Raw genomic sequence first — 15,504 nt, forward strand, 5'->3', positions numbered from 1 at the left:
AAAATTATAATGAAATGTCATACATATTTGTGCAATAAATTCAGCTTTGGATGGAGCCTCTTAGAAAATGCTATATATCTTAATCTATGCAAATACTAAAAGCAAGGAGCTACAGAAAGGATCATAAAATGAAAAAATAACTCATTTCTAAACCATTTCTGAAACAATTTTGCAATAGGAAATACACAGCAATCTATCTTCACAAGAGCCTGAGAGAACAGTTCTAAGTGAACCCAGATCTCACTGAAAATTAAAACGCAGTGAGAGAAGGGATGAAATTCCTGCATATAATGACACTCTGTATAAAATTTTATTATACCTTAAAAAAGAAAACCTAAGCAAGATATATGGCATCCAATGGTGGAACATAATAATGTAGTTTTTGGAGCAGTTATGTAGTTTTTCAAGTCTTATTCTCTGCAAGCAGTAATGCACAAACAGCAAGGGTGTTCAAGAAGAAAGTCTGCAATATTTAAAGACAGTAAAACTAAAAAAAAACCCTCTAAAATAATTTGAGTTTGCTAGTGGTCCTTAATTAAAGGCTGATTTAAATTTCATTGTAAAATATAACTTTTCTTAGTGGACCACTACTTTTAGTTGTTTCACAAAGTAATGAATAACAGGTTGTTACACATTGTTATTCAGTTTACATTCTCCATGGGATTCCAATTGAGTTGATAATAGGTGACAACCTCCTATCCACAAAGGCTTAATTTTGATTTTTTTATCTTAGTACAAATATATAACATCAAGACTTCACTTGCTGACAGGCAAGTCACTGGCAAAACACAAAGCAAAAACTATTTGGAAATTTATTTTTTTTTTTAGTTTAATACAAAGAAATATGAACTGATTAAAGGAAAACAACATACCTGAAAATTAAACCCCACAAAAATATTATGAAATGCAAAATTAGCTACATTAGATTGTAAATGGAAAAGACTTGGGTTTATATTTTACACTGCAAAATGTCCAAAATGCAAAAACAAGTCTCCTCAGCAGTTTGGGAATTAGGATACTGAGAACAAGCATTTTATTCAGGATATTGAAGATTGAAACTGTAAAGAATGATGTTTTCAATAATGAATGATTCTGTGATAAAGTGACAGATGAACTAAAACGGTGCCAAGTGCAAAGTAATACACCTGGAAAGGCAAACATGCTACACCTATACTACATCTAATCACAAGCTCTCAGCTGGCCGTTAGTACACAAGAGTTCTCAGACTCACTGTGAACAGTCCGGAGAAGGTGACAAGGCTTATTAGTGGTATAGAATTCCAGTGAAATGCAAGGAGGGATTAAACAGACTACAACTTTTTGGCTTCAAAAACATACAACTGTGCAAGATCTCCATAAAAATCCACAGAAATAATGAATAATTTGTAGAGGCTTAGATGGAATAACTATTTATTATTATATCTCGTAATGATTTTTCACAATAAAGAAAATACGGAGTGTCCAATTAAGTAATTAGGGAGCACATTTATGATAAGGAAAAGGAAGTACTTTTTCACACAGCACACAATTAAATGGTGTTGTACATTTCCACAAGCCAGAAGTTAATAGTTTCAAAATGAAACTAGAGAGTTCACAGATGCAGCCATTGTTGAATATTAAACTTGGGGAACTAGCAACTTAGTCCCCACTGGTAGCTAGATGCAGGGAGGGCAAGCAAGGGCAGTGAACACTATCTTTTTCTGTTTCTGACAGTTTCTCAATAAGAATCTGTTGCCAGGTAGAATTGAAGACAAAGAAATGGGTTGGACCGACCATAGGACTAGCCCAGTTAATCATTTCCCAATAGGTTTATGTTGCACTCCTTAGAATTTCATATCAGATTGAAGGGGTCTCTGTCTTCACCTGTTAAGATTACACCTACCAATCACTCTAAGGCAATGACTACCATCAACAGTTTCCATTTTCTGAGACAACATAGCTCTTTTGAGAGCCAGTTAAAAACCAAGGAAAAACTCTTCCAGGATCTGGGAATCACCTCACCTTTAGCAAATGTAAATTCATTCCATTGACATGAAATTAGACTTAAAAATAAAACGGATAAAGAAAACTATGTCAACAAAGAAGGAAAGAACTATGCACAAAAATATCAACAACTCTTAATTATGCCACTGTTGGGAAGGTGACAAATAACAACAGACTAAGAGCCATATCAGAATATGACAAAAAACAGCCTGAAAACTTGTGAAGAATTACACCCAGAGATACGTAGATACATGGAGACTCCATTCAGGCTTTAACAGTTTTCACTTTCCTATTCCATTCATCTCTTTACCTCATCATATTTGCTTCCTTGTCAGTTTGTCTTCACTGTACAGCATAGAAAGCGTCAGTTTTGGCTAGGTCTGTGCATACTCTGCCACTTCTATGCACTGCTGCAGATATTTTACATGGGCCACCCTGATGACACTCTTCCCCATTTACACAAGGCCTTTTTCCTTTGACTCTCTCTAGGACTTGATCTTCCCAAGTTGTCATTGATACATACCACAGCAAAGTTAATTCAGTTCGCCTAAAAGCCCCATTTATCTGTCTCTGGCAGGCAGAAAGTGCCATCTGAATTCTAGAAATGGGGAAAAAATTTCCTACAGCCCCTACATGTTCTCAAGGCTGGCCTTTCTTGAGTGGCCTGTCTCAGTGTTTCTCAGGTCAACAGAGGTTGTATATTTTGCTTTTCTGATCTTGGACAAGAGTTCATCATTGTAAAGCATGGCATTGCCATCTGAAAGAGGGACACATGCAATCAGTGCAAACATAGATTCCTCAGAGGTTTGCACGCTTAACAAAACAGGGCAGTTTTGTAGGCCACAAACTTTCAGTTCCTGCTGCTATGAAGACAGCTGTATATAGCAAAATGACAAGAAAAGCAACTGAGATGGCAAGCTCTTAAATTGTGATTCCTCAGCTCACCAGATACAAAAGTCTGATGTACTCCTTCTATAGACAGTTTCTGAAATGACCTTTTTCTCTGTAGGAGTGTTGTGGTTTAACCCAGCAGGCAGCTAAAACAACCATACAGCTGTTCGCTCATTCCCCCCTCTCCCAGTGGGAGAGAACTGAAAATGGAAAAGGAAAAAAAAACAACCCCAAAACTCATGGGTGGAGATAAAGACAATTTAATAGGACAAAAAAAGATGATTATGATGATGATGATGATGATAATAATAATAATAACAACAATATACAAAACAAGTGATGAACTGCACAATTTCTCACCACCTGAAGTCAATGCTCTGCAAGACCTCGAGCTGACATGCCTCCTGGCCCACCCCCCAGTTATAGAGGAAACATGATGTCGTATTGTATGGAATATCCCTTTGGTCAGTTTGGGTCAGCTGTCCTGGCTGTGTCCCCTCCCAGCTTCTTGGGTGCCGCTTGTGTTCTCATTGGCAGGCCAGTATGAGAAGCTGAAAAGTCCTTGACTGCTTGGCAACAAGTAAAGACATCAGTGTGTTATCAACATTATTCTCATCCTAAATCGAAAACATAGCACTATACCAGCTGCTAGGAAGAAAATTAACTCTATCCCTGTTGAAAGCAGGACAAGGATTCTATCAAAATCAGCTATACCAACATTGATCTACAAAGAGAAGCAAAAACTACTAGGAAACAGAAAGACTCATGCAAAAAGAAATTTTCTTATTATTTATGGGGCCATATTATGTGGGAAGTGAAAAGATCAAATTCTTCACTGTTTGACACAACTGAATAGCAATTTGGTTCTAATACTGAGTAAGAAACATGGGAATAAAGAAAACAGTAGAGTGCTCAACTCTTGTGCCATCAGAAGATTTCGGATCTTAATGTTATTCTTAAAGACCTATCATCTCTGGAAGTCAAGTATCAAAGCAAATTAAGTCCCTGACCCTCTGGTTGTGAAGAAAAGCTCAAAAATAGGTCCCAACTATATTCTGAAAACTTGAGTCACACAACAGAGTACTTATTTTTTTTAAATATTGTTTTCTAAGTTATTCCAGTATTTGGAGAGCATGACTTGTAATTCCTGAGTAGAGTTATCAGTTCTGGTATTATTCTTTAAGCAATATTCATCTTTGCTACTTCACTGAAGAGTTTGAAGGGCCTCATGTGTCTCACAAGTTGTGAAGAGTTTTTTGGACTAAGTATGTTAACATAAACATTTACTTAGATGCCTCAATTCAGCATGTTTTTAGGATCAGGCTCTGGCCTGCTATAATTATATACTTAAGCAGAATTCATGTTTTTTTCATCCTCTCACCTTTTCATCCTCACGCAACTATACCACTAGGTCTTTACTGGTGGTAGATAAGAAAAAGAAAAGTACAGCATAGTACTAGAAGTACACTATTTGCACTAGAATTAACATGCTGATGCTGATTCCTTCCTCTGTAAATAGCTCTTATTTTCTCTCTACTTGTATGCAAAGCTAAATACTTACTTTATTCTGACATTTCATCACCTGAAATACTGAATACTTAGCTAATATCAGAGATTCTCCAGTGATTATATTTCCTTTTCGGAGTTAGAGAAAAAAAATAGGGTTTTGTCAAGAATTCATCTAACGAATGGCTATTTCGTTAATGAATACATTCTTGCACTGAAAATCATCTTTGCTCAATATTTACAATTGCAGTATGTCTTAACTTCCAAATCCCTGAAAACAAAGTTAGAGAATATTAGCTTACTAAGCCTGGCTAATACCTGTCTCAAGGCTAATGAAGCTGTGCAAAGGACCTGCATCTATAAAGAAAATAAAGCTTTCAAATTCAAGATAGGATGTTTAATAGTTCATTAAAAAGCAAATAGGTTTCTTTTCTGTTCTGCAGAACATTACAGTCCAATAATAACAGCGATCTAAAAAAACCCAAAACTTCTTTTTCATCCGTTGTCCTGGTTTCAACAGGAATAGAGTTAATTTTTTTTCTAGCAGCTGGTATAGTGCTATGTTTTCGATTTAGGATGAGAATAATGTTGATAACACACTGATGTCTTTACTTGTTGCCAAGCAGTCAAGGACTTTTCAGCTTCTCATACTGGCCTGCCAATGAGAACACAAGCGGCGCCCAAGAAGCTGGGAGGGGACACAGCCAGGACAGCTGACCCAAACTGACCAAAGGGATATTCCATACAATACGACGTCATGTTCTGTATATATAACTGGGGGGTGGACCGGGAAGCGGGTCAGCTCGGGGTCTTGCAGAGCATCGACTTTGGGTTGTGAGAAATTGTGCTGTTCATCACTTGTTTTGTATATTCATTATTATTATTATTGTTTTGCCTTTTTTTTTTTTGTCCTATTAAATTGTCTTTATCTCAATCTGTCGTGATTTTACCCCAGCCGGCAGTTGAGCACCACGCAGCCGCTCGTTCACTCCCTCCCCATCGGGATGGGGGAGAGAATTGGAAGAGTTAAAGTGAGAAAACTCGTGGGTTGAGATAAAGACAGTTTAATAGGTAAAGCAAAAGCCACGCGCACAAGCAAAGCAAAGCAAGGAATTCATTCACCACTTCCCATGGGCAGGCAGGTGTTCAGCCATCTCCAGGAAAGCAGGGCTCTGTCACGCGTAATGGTTACTTGGGAAGACAAATGCCATCACTGCGAACGCCACCCCGCCCCCCCCCGTCTCTTCCCCCAAGCTCCTTATAAACTGAGCATGACGTCATATAGTATGGAATATCCCTTTGGTCAGTTTGGGTCACCTGTCCTGGCTGTGTCCCCTCCCACCTTCTTGTGCACCCCCAGCCATCCCGCTGGCAGGGCAGTGCAAGAAGCAGAAAAGGCCTTGACTCTCTGTGTAAGCACTGCTCAACAATAAGTCCATAGAACAAAAACATCTCTATATTATCAATGCTGTCTCCAGCACAAATCCAAAACATATCCCCACACTAGCTACTATGAAGAAAATCAATCCTCTCAGCTGAAACCAGGACAAAAATCAACCGATATTTTCTTTGGTACCTCAGACCTCTCATAGAAATTCATATCCTCAATCCTGCCTGCAAGCAGATGATGCCCAGATAGTAACTGTATAACACTTGAATCGTGGAAGCCAAAACGTATTTTTCAGCCATGCTTAGCACTGTAACATCCTGGAAAAGAGCTGAATAATATTATTAAAAAGCACTGATTGCTACTGTCAGACATTCCAGAGGAAGTCTTAACTTCTTTACATTGCCATCCACAGATGCACCAATCAATCAGTGTTGTGTCACTGTCAAGATTTCTAAACCAAAACAAAACAAAACAACCAGAGCAACTTTGATTATTAATAAACCTGGTACAAGGATAGATAGTAGCTACTGCAACAACAAAAAAATACACAGGATTCTTTAGTGAGTAGGCAGTTACTAGAGTAACTTCAGATTACTCAAAGAAGTCAAGTAATCAAGTCTTGTTGACCATATATAAAGGCAATGTCACACCATTTTTTTCCAAATTATCTTAATATTGCTGAATTAGCAAAGAAAGATGATCTTGGGGTTTAAAAATTGTACTAAAATTAAAATTCCAAGCAGAAATCCAATGGCCAGGTTGTTAACAAATGCAGTAGTTGTTACACACTACCATTAGTCCAAATCTTAGTTGAGTCACCGGGCAAAACTTCTTTCCAAATGATGACTGCTGCATGAATTCTATAAAATGAACTTAACCATTTTCAGATCCTAGTGGACAATCATCCAAATATCACTGCAGTAGACTGTATTATTGGAAGTTTTAGTGAAGAAGCCAAGAACTGTCTGGCCAACAATACTGGATCACATTTTGAGTGAGAAGGTGATACCTCCAGCATAGAGCTGTGACAAATTATAGATCAGTACAATCCCATACCCCAAATCTCATGTAATTTTGCACATAGAGATATGTCTCTATCTTTTTTTAGACAGATGACCTTAATTTTCCATTCTTTAAAACTTGCACCTGTCTGACTAGAATTACATTCACTTCATTTTTCTAGCAATTCAACAGAAGTGTCTCTTCAGACATCTGTTACATACTGAAGATGTAAAAGCAAATGCATTTTTTATATTAGACCGCATTACTAGCTACTGTGTCTTTAGGGATACCTTTAATCTCACATCTGTATTCTAAAGTATGTCATATAATTTTTTTTCAGTAGCAGCTAAAGTAGATCAGGAGTGATTTAGCATAGTAAATAGTTTACAGCTTCATCACATGGTATACAGCCAGTCAGATAACAGAAGCACTGTGCATTTGTGGAATGTTGTTTAATAAGTGCTGCACATAAAAAAACATGTCTTTGAAGGACTCCAGGCACAGTCTTTCAAAACTCAGACCAGTGTTTTAGCAGATTAATAACTTCCACATGTATTTTAAGAAATTGCATTATGTATTTTATGGAGCACTAAGTAATGTGCTTAACACCATTCAGAAGGGAAATGTATCTTTATCCATGGTATCTTGCTAGGATGCGTAATTAAAGTAGATGTTTTTGGCAATATGTTAAGAACAAGTGAAAAGTAGTATTTTCATCCTTGGGGAATAGGGTAGAAGTCTGTTACAACTATTAGCATATTTATTTCAGTCTTGTAATAACATGTCCTGTAGGATTCAAGCTATCTTAATGTGCTTTGGCTTATCATCTGCCACAATTAACTTTTTTCTAATTAAGCTGAAATAATTTACCATGTTACATTATGCTTTTTCTTAAGCAAATGTTCTGTGCTCATTGTTTCACTCCTGATGCAGAAAATAAGCAGCTTTATGCCCAACAGATGAATCCCATTTCCAGGAAAGGTTAGTCCAAATATCTGAGCATAAAAGGATGTCTTTTTAGAATTGCACTATGCAGGTAGCAGCAGTGTTTTGTTACAAAAAAATTGTGACTTGCTACTTTCTGCATTCCTGGATCTCTTATTCTTGGCTTGAGGACAGTCAGTCCTTTGTACTCTGTTATTACAATGAGGTAATCAAAGAAAGAGAGTCTTGGTTTGAGACTGTCAACTATTACTAATCACTGCTCCATGGCTTGCTGTGAATCCCTGCTTACTTCTCCCTCCTGCTCTGCTGAGCACACATAAAGAAGATAAATTGCTGCCTAGTTTCCCTTCAAAAAGCATATTGTTTGGCACATTCCAATACTGTGAGCAAAAGATGGAATAATGCGAAGAGTTAAATGGGTATCTAAACAACCCCACAGCAGAGTCTTTCTCAGGCAGATGTGAATTCCAGGAAATGTACTTTTCTACTGGTTCTCCAAATGTATTCTGTTATCTTGCAACCCTGAAAAGTAAAACAACTACACTCTTCAGAACATATTTGCATATTTGTGCAAGAGGTTTCCCGCAGTAACACAAATATCACTGACACTCAATAAATGCAGCATCTAAGTGTACCATATTTACATATTTCATTTTACTTGGAGTTGTAATACTTCGGTGTCTATAAAATATTTAGCAACAACAAGCACAGTCTGAGGAGTTTTACTGAATTTTTCCCTGCCTTCACTGACTGACCCTGTCCTAATACAGAGAAGAATTTTAAAGGAAGAAAATCAAGTTATTTGTGTATGTGTAAAAAAACACCATGGAAGCAAGCAAAGAAAGTGAGCAAGGCTGTGGAATACCCTACCATGAAAACAGTTAGGGTAAAAATAGCAACTGATTTGAACCTCAAGTTCAATACATTTATAACCAAGACTATATAATATATTTTCCTGCTGTGTAAGAATACTATACTTGATGGTCCAGGAAATACTTTCCACCATAGATTGCTGTCATTTTTTTTTGGTAAGATAACAACTAATATTGGTGCACTGAAACCAGGCTGAGTTTCATAAAGTTAAAGTAATGTTATTCCACTGAAAGAACATTATCAGTGATGAATGACAACAAAATGGTCTTTCATTCGTGGTTAACTGAAAGGTAAAAATCACTGTAAAGCCATTAGAGATTATTTGGGCTTCTACCATTCACACCAGTCAGTGATGTTCTGACAGTATCGTACCATGGTTTCACAAACATACTCCTTCTAATGACGAAGCTGTGGTTAGAAGAACATGTGTTTGCAGCCAGGAGGATGAAGGATGAAAAAACATGGTCAGTTACTAAATATTTTCCCTCAACAAGAGTTAGAAAGGGATGGAGGAAAAAAATTGCAGCTAGCACACATTGCACCTATTTGCTAGCATATTTTTACACTATTTCCATCAAGAAGTATGAGACCAACAGAAAGTACAATGTTCAGTTTGCATCACTTTTTCATGTGCAAAAGCTTTCAGAATCAGAGAGGTATCCAGTATCCACATTCAGGTATAATTCAAACCAAGTGCTCTATGAATACCAAAAATAAGTATATATGGCAAGGTTAGGTTAGCATCCTCTATAAAAGGTGTTTTTTTTCATCATATACAACCTTTCTACTCACTGTGGTGGTGAAGAATCCACAAAGAAAAAGGCACACCACTTTAAGTGGTTATGTGGACTCTTCTACATGTTGTTAAGTACCACCTTTCTGTTAAGGTCTGTGATTTCTCTAATTCCTTCATGCAGTGAGATTTTTTCCTTAAATGTAACAGGAACATCTGTGTGCTCTTTCACACACCTTTGTTCTCTCCTTGTCATCAAATGGTGGATGTTGTTTGCTCAGCTATGTGATGAGAACAGAGCCAGCTTAAAGATAAGCAAGGGAAAGGAAGGAATGCTTAACTTGCTTTATTTGCCACCAAAGAGCAAAGGATGCAGTTGAACAATACAACCAATCTGAAATAATGGCAAATTGCTGCCAAAAAGGTTAGTTTTCTGCTCCTGGACATGCTCTCCTTCTGCTTCCCTTGTACAAGTTCTGGTGTTCACATGACAACATTCTGAGATGATTCAGAATGACAAACTGACAGAAAAACTAACCCTACAAAAAACAAAGTTAATAATAGCTTTCTGGTGGCAAGGGATGGGGTAGGACTACAATATAGGTAGGACTATAGGGTTGGAACTAGATGATCTTTAAGGTCCCTTCCAACCCAAACCATTCTATGATTCTATGATTCTATACAAAACTGTGGGATAGGTCTAGTCCTTTAGGAGCCACTCTTAGCCATTTAATTAGCTTATTAAATTACATTACTATATCCCAGCCATTGGTTTCATTAGCTTGGTTTAATCACGGTCACATAATTTTGGATCAAATACACTTACTAATTTATAATTTTCCTGTGAGAGATTTGTCCAATGTTCTAATAGGCCTGGAAAAATTATTAAAATGTCTAATTTCATTATTTAAATTTCCATATTCAAATAAAGATAAGTTAAACCGAGATTTGAAGACAGTTTGTCCCATCAGTTCATGCAAAAAGGCATACAGAGCTATATATCAGATGTATTTTATGTGGCTTCAGGATGTCATTAGCTATATTATTTTTATATTAATTAACTTCACTAATGCATATAGTTCTTTGAAAATGTTACTTAGCTTTTTTCTTTGCAATTTTATTCTTTTATTGCTACTGCTATTAAAAATAATAATCTAGAGTTTGAACTAATTTTGGACCTGATCTTGTGAAGGCCTCAATTGTCAAAGCTTTAAATATTATTTAACTTTTGTTTTCTGGGAATGCTCAGCACCACTCAGGACATGCTCAGCAGCTATCAGAATAAAGCTCTAGAGCTTAATAATGTTAATTAAATTCAGACAATACTTCAACTGTCTTTACCTAACTATTGCTTTTCCTTAGAATTTTTCTGTCAGCATATTTTACTGTGACCTTGCACAGTGTTATTCATTTCCACAAATCCTCATCAACATACACAAAAGGGATTGTTCTCATGGTCTCATACTGGGAGTTTACTCATCACACAGTGCTTAGTGGATGTAGGGAGTCGGGAGTTGCCTTCCCCCTTCTTTCTTCCCTTCCCTCCCTCCCCAGTAATACATAAAAAAATCATTCCCATTCATGCTCTGTGCACTTACACACTGGGACAAATTACAGGCACTCTGCTCGGGGTTGCCTTGACAACTTCAAGGCTTCCACTGGTGGCACAGCAAAGTTTCCCAGGCCCCCTGGGGAAAGGGAGGGGAGGGGAAGAGAGGAGGGAGAGGTGACAGAGCCAGAAGCCATGTGAAGGAGAGCAGCGAGCAGGATGAAAAGGGCACATACATCTCCTGCGGGACAATGGGAGTTTTGCTGGCTGGCTGTGAAAGGACACACTGAGGATACAATGATCTCTTATACATGAAAACTTCCAGACCCTGACATGAAACCCTTCCAGAGACCCATTCAGCTCTAAGAAATCTTGTCAACATCTTAAAATGTAAAGAAAACAAACCCCTTAATTTTCTCATGTTTTAAAACCAGATTTTAAATATTTTTAGACAATTCTTGTTGTTGGTATGCTGGAAGCTTTTGCAGTTTCAGCCCTGGAAGATACTGAGTGTTCCTCTTGTGAGTTCCCTGAATTACCATCAATGACAGCAGGAGGGAAGGCTGCTCAGCAGCTCCCCAGTAAGGGCTCTCTGAGGTGAGAACTTGCTTCCTTCTCATATAGCTTTTGTTCGTACTTATGCCTGTCATCCCTCTGCTCCCTCTGAGCCTACCAGGGGAGGTGTCTCGCTCGACCTGCTGTTCACAAACAGAGAAGGACTGGTGGGAGATGTGGTGGTCAGTGGCCATTTTGGGCTTAGCGACCATGAAATGATAGGGTTTTCGATTCATGGCAAAGTAAGGAGAGGAATCAGCAAAACCACTACCATGGACTTCTGGAGGGCAGACTTTGGTCCGCTCAGGACACTGGTTGAGAGAGTCCCTTAGGAGACAGTCCTGAAGGGCAAAGGGGTCCAGGAAGGCTGGGCATTCTTCAAGAAGGAAGCCTTAAAGGCACAGGAGCAGGCCATCCCCACGTGCTGTAAGACAAACCAGCGGGGAAGACTACTGACCTGGCTGAACAGGGAGCTTTGGCTGGGACTCAGGAAAAAAAGGAGAGTCTACCACTCTTGGAAGAAGGGGCAAACAATTCAAGAAGAATACAGGGATCTTGTTAGGTCATGCAGAGATAAAATTAGAAAGGCAAAAGCCCAGCTAGAACTCAATCTGGCCACTGTTGTAAGGAATAACAAAAAATGTTTTTACAAATAGATTAGCAACAAAAAGAGGGCCAAGGAGAATCTCCATCCTTTATTGGATGCAGAGGGGAACACGGCCACCAAGGATGGGGAAAAGGCTGAGGTACTTAATGCCTTCTTTGCCTCAGTCTTTAATAGTCAGATCAGTTGTCCCCAGGGCATTCAGCCCCCTGAGCTGGAAGACAGACGCAGAGAGCAGAATAAACCTCCCATAATCCAGGAGGAAGCAGTTAAGGACCTGCTATGCCACCTAGACACTCACAAGTCCATGGGGCCAGATGGGATCCACCCAAGAGTACTGAGGGAGCTGGCAGAGGAGCTTGCCGAGCCACTCTCCATCATTTATCAACAGTCCTGGTTAACAGGGGAGGTCCCAGACTACTGGAGGCTTGCCAATGTGACACCCATCTACAAGAAGGGCTGGAAGGAGGATCCAGGGAACTACAGGCCTGTCAGCCTGACCTCAGTACTGGGGAAGATTATGGAGCCGTTCATCTCGAGTGTGCTCACCAGGCAGGTGCAGGACAACCAGGATATCAGGCCCAGCCAGCATGGGTTCATGAAAGGCAGGTCCTGCTTGACCAACCCGATCTCCTTCTATGACCAGGTGACGCGCCTAGTGGATGAGGGAAAGGCTGTGGATGTTATCTACCTGGACTTCGGTAAAGCCTTTGACACAGTCTCCCACAGCATTCTCCTGGAGAAGCTGGCGGCTCATGGCTTGGACGGACGTACTCTTTGCTGGGTGAAAAACTAGATAGATGGCCAGGCCCAAAGAATTGTGGTGAAAGGAGTTAAATCCAGTCAGCGGCTGGTCACAAGCAGTGTTCCCCAGGGCTCAGTCTTGGGGCCAGTCTTGTTTAATATCTTTATCAATGATCTGGATGAGGGGATTGAGTGCGCCCTCAGCAAGTTTGCAGGTGACACCAAATTGGGTGGGAGTGTTGATCTGCTTGAGGGTAGGAAGGCTCTGCAGAGGGATCTGGACAGGCTGGATCGATGGGCTGAGGCCAACTGTATGAGACTCAACAAGGCCAAGTGTTGAGTCCTGCACTTGGGTCACAACAACACCAGGCAATGCTACAGGCTTGGGGAAGAGTGGCTGGAAAGCTGCTGGAGCGTGTCCAGAGAAGGGCAACGAAGCTGGTGAAGGGATTGGAACACGTGTCTTATGAGGAGCAGCTGAGGGAAGTGGGGTTGTTTAGCCTGGAGAAGAGGAGGCTGAGGGGAGACCTTATCACTCTCTACAACTACCTCAAAGGAGGTTGTAGTGAGGTGGGCATTGGTCTCTTCTCCCAAGTAACTAGTGAAAGGACAAGAGGAAATGGCCTCAAGTTGCATCAGGGGAGGTTTAGATTGCATATTAGGAGAAATTTCTTCACCAAAAGAGTGGTCAGGCATTGGAACAGGCTGCCCAGAGAGGTGGCAGAGTCACCATCCCTGGAGGTGTTCAAAAAATGTGTAGATGTGTCACTTCAGGACATGGTTTAGTAGACATGGTAGTGTTGGGTCGACGGTTGGACTTGATGATCTTAGAGGTCTTTTCCAACCTTAATGATTCTATGATTTGAATGCTTACTGCTATACATGCCATGAGCAGTTAGAGCTCAAGAAGAGAGGAATTACTGTCCCCTACTTTCAAGCTGAGAAGTCATTTACGTGATAGGCAAGAGCAGAAATGAGACTGAGCAACCTAAAATAAGAGGCTGCGTAGTCACAGCCAGAGTGCACAATAGGAAACCAAGCTGGAAAGCAGTTTATAAAGAAAAGAGCATAATTCTTGCTCCCTGACATATCACTTGCACGCAGTTCACCACTCAGTCCCAAAATCAGTCCAAGAAAGAAATAGGATCACAAGCACTAATCCTTCAACACAGCAATCTTTAGTGGTAAGATATACCCTACACTGACTCCTTTGTGGTGGTCTTTGGAGTGTAGGAGACTCAACCTAGTATCAAGTGTGGAGTACAAAGAAAATTAGGCTTGGTTAAAGCAGTAAGCACATATGCCTGCGAACCCTCTAGACTGACAGTGCTCAGCATCTGGTCCTGAATCTATTACCTGGCAAGGGCAGGATACTGGGAATTGACTAACATCTGTGCATTTCCAAATCTTCTCACCAAACTATATAGGTTAAATTTATCTTTTCCTACTTAGGATGTAAACCAAGTTTAAAGTTGATCTTAGCTAAAATGAAAAAAACTACACAGTCCATTGCTGCTACTTTAGAAATAGTAAGTAAGAACATAAAACAGCAATTAAAATATATAAAGACAAAGTTGACATGACTAGTATGCATGCATTTATTTTTAACTTTTTAAATTACACTTTTTTAAAGTTGTATACTGATACTTTAAAAATAAAATTTGTAACAAATGCTGATATAAACATTGTACAACTCAGTAGCAGCTCTGAAAGACTCCAACAATTCTTAACGTTATTTTTATGCATTGGTTAATTATATTTGCATTATTTTGTATTTGCATTATTTTGAGGACTCTGAAAAACCAAGCAATACTCCATCCACCAACAAGACTGGCTATAGGATTTACTTCCTGTTTGTAAAAATAGCTATTTATTTCTTGCTAGTATTTACCATTTTCCTCACAGAATTTCAAAACATAAATGTAAACTTACCACAAGCATTATCATCCAGTTTTACTGATGGAAAAGCTGAGCAGAGAAATGAAGGATCAAGTGCTTCAAATGTTGGATTTCCATTTTTGGTTTCTTCCTGTGCCTGTAACACTTTGTTCTTCCACTACAATGGCACATATAAATCAAGCAATTCAGGGTGCAAACCTAATAATAAACCTTTGCAATTCATTTTGTGGGTACAAATCTTACTGGCTCTAATTGCTTCTGCCAAAAGGACAGGCAAACCCTACCTGAAATGAAAGGGTATGTGATTGGTTTTATACTTTGAAGATTTGATCAGAGCCTGGAACATAGCCTTGATCCCAGTTACATCAGTGACTATCTAGAGTAGTTTCACTGTAACTCCAGTAGCACATATTTCCTCCTTTAGAAGATAGACAGAAGTATGATATATCTACAGTGATAAGCATTTTGAGAAAATATTTAGTTTTGCCAAGCCATGATTCTAGTTTTATGTTTCCATATTATTTATATTCACACAGTCCTTTTGCCTTATTTTAAATGCTTTCTTTTCTGAGATAAGTACCCAGAGCAGAAGGTAGGCAACTTTCATTATCTTCTATATGTTCAAAGATGGCATCTAGATAAATATGTGGGCAGTCCGCAAAAGTTAGACAGTGCCATATAGGAGAAGATAATAAAGCAAAAAGATCTTTTCCTGACCTCTTTCTTCATTCTGCACTTTGAAAGCATGATTCCAACAAGAAACACCAGCACTGTTTTGAGACAGATGGTGTAGCCCTCCAGATGAAGTATGGGGAAGTTATTGACTACTTA

General features: G+C 39.1%; 1 protein-coding gene across 1 annotated transcript in view; it reads left to right on the forward strand.

Annotated features, from left to right (window-relative positions):
- Positions 1-15,504, forward strand: part of LOC104637367 (excitatory amino acid transporter 1-like) — a 99,867-nt gene that overhangs the window by 56,187 nt on the left and 28,176 nt on the right. The window lies entirely within an intron of this gene.

The sequence above is a fragment of the Balearica regulorum genome, chromosome W (genome assembly GCF_011004875.1).
Source record: "Balearica regulorum gibbericeps isolate bBalReg1 chromosome W, bBalReg1.pri, whole genome shotgun sequence".
NCBI lineage: Eukaryota > Metazoa > Chordata > Aves > Gruiformes > Gruidae > Balearica > Balearica regulorum.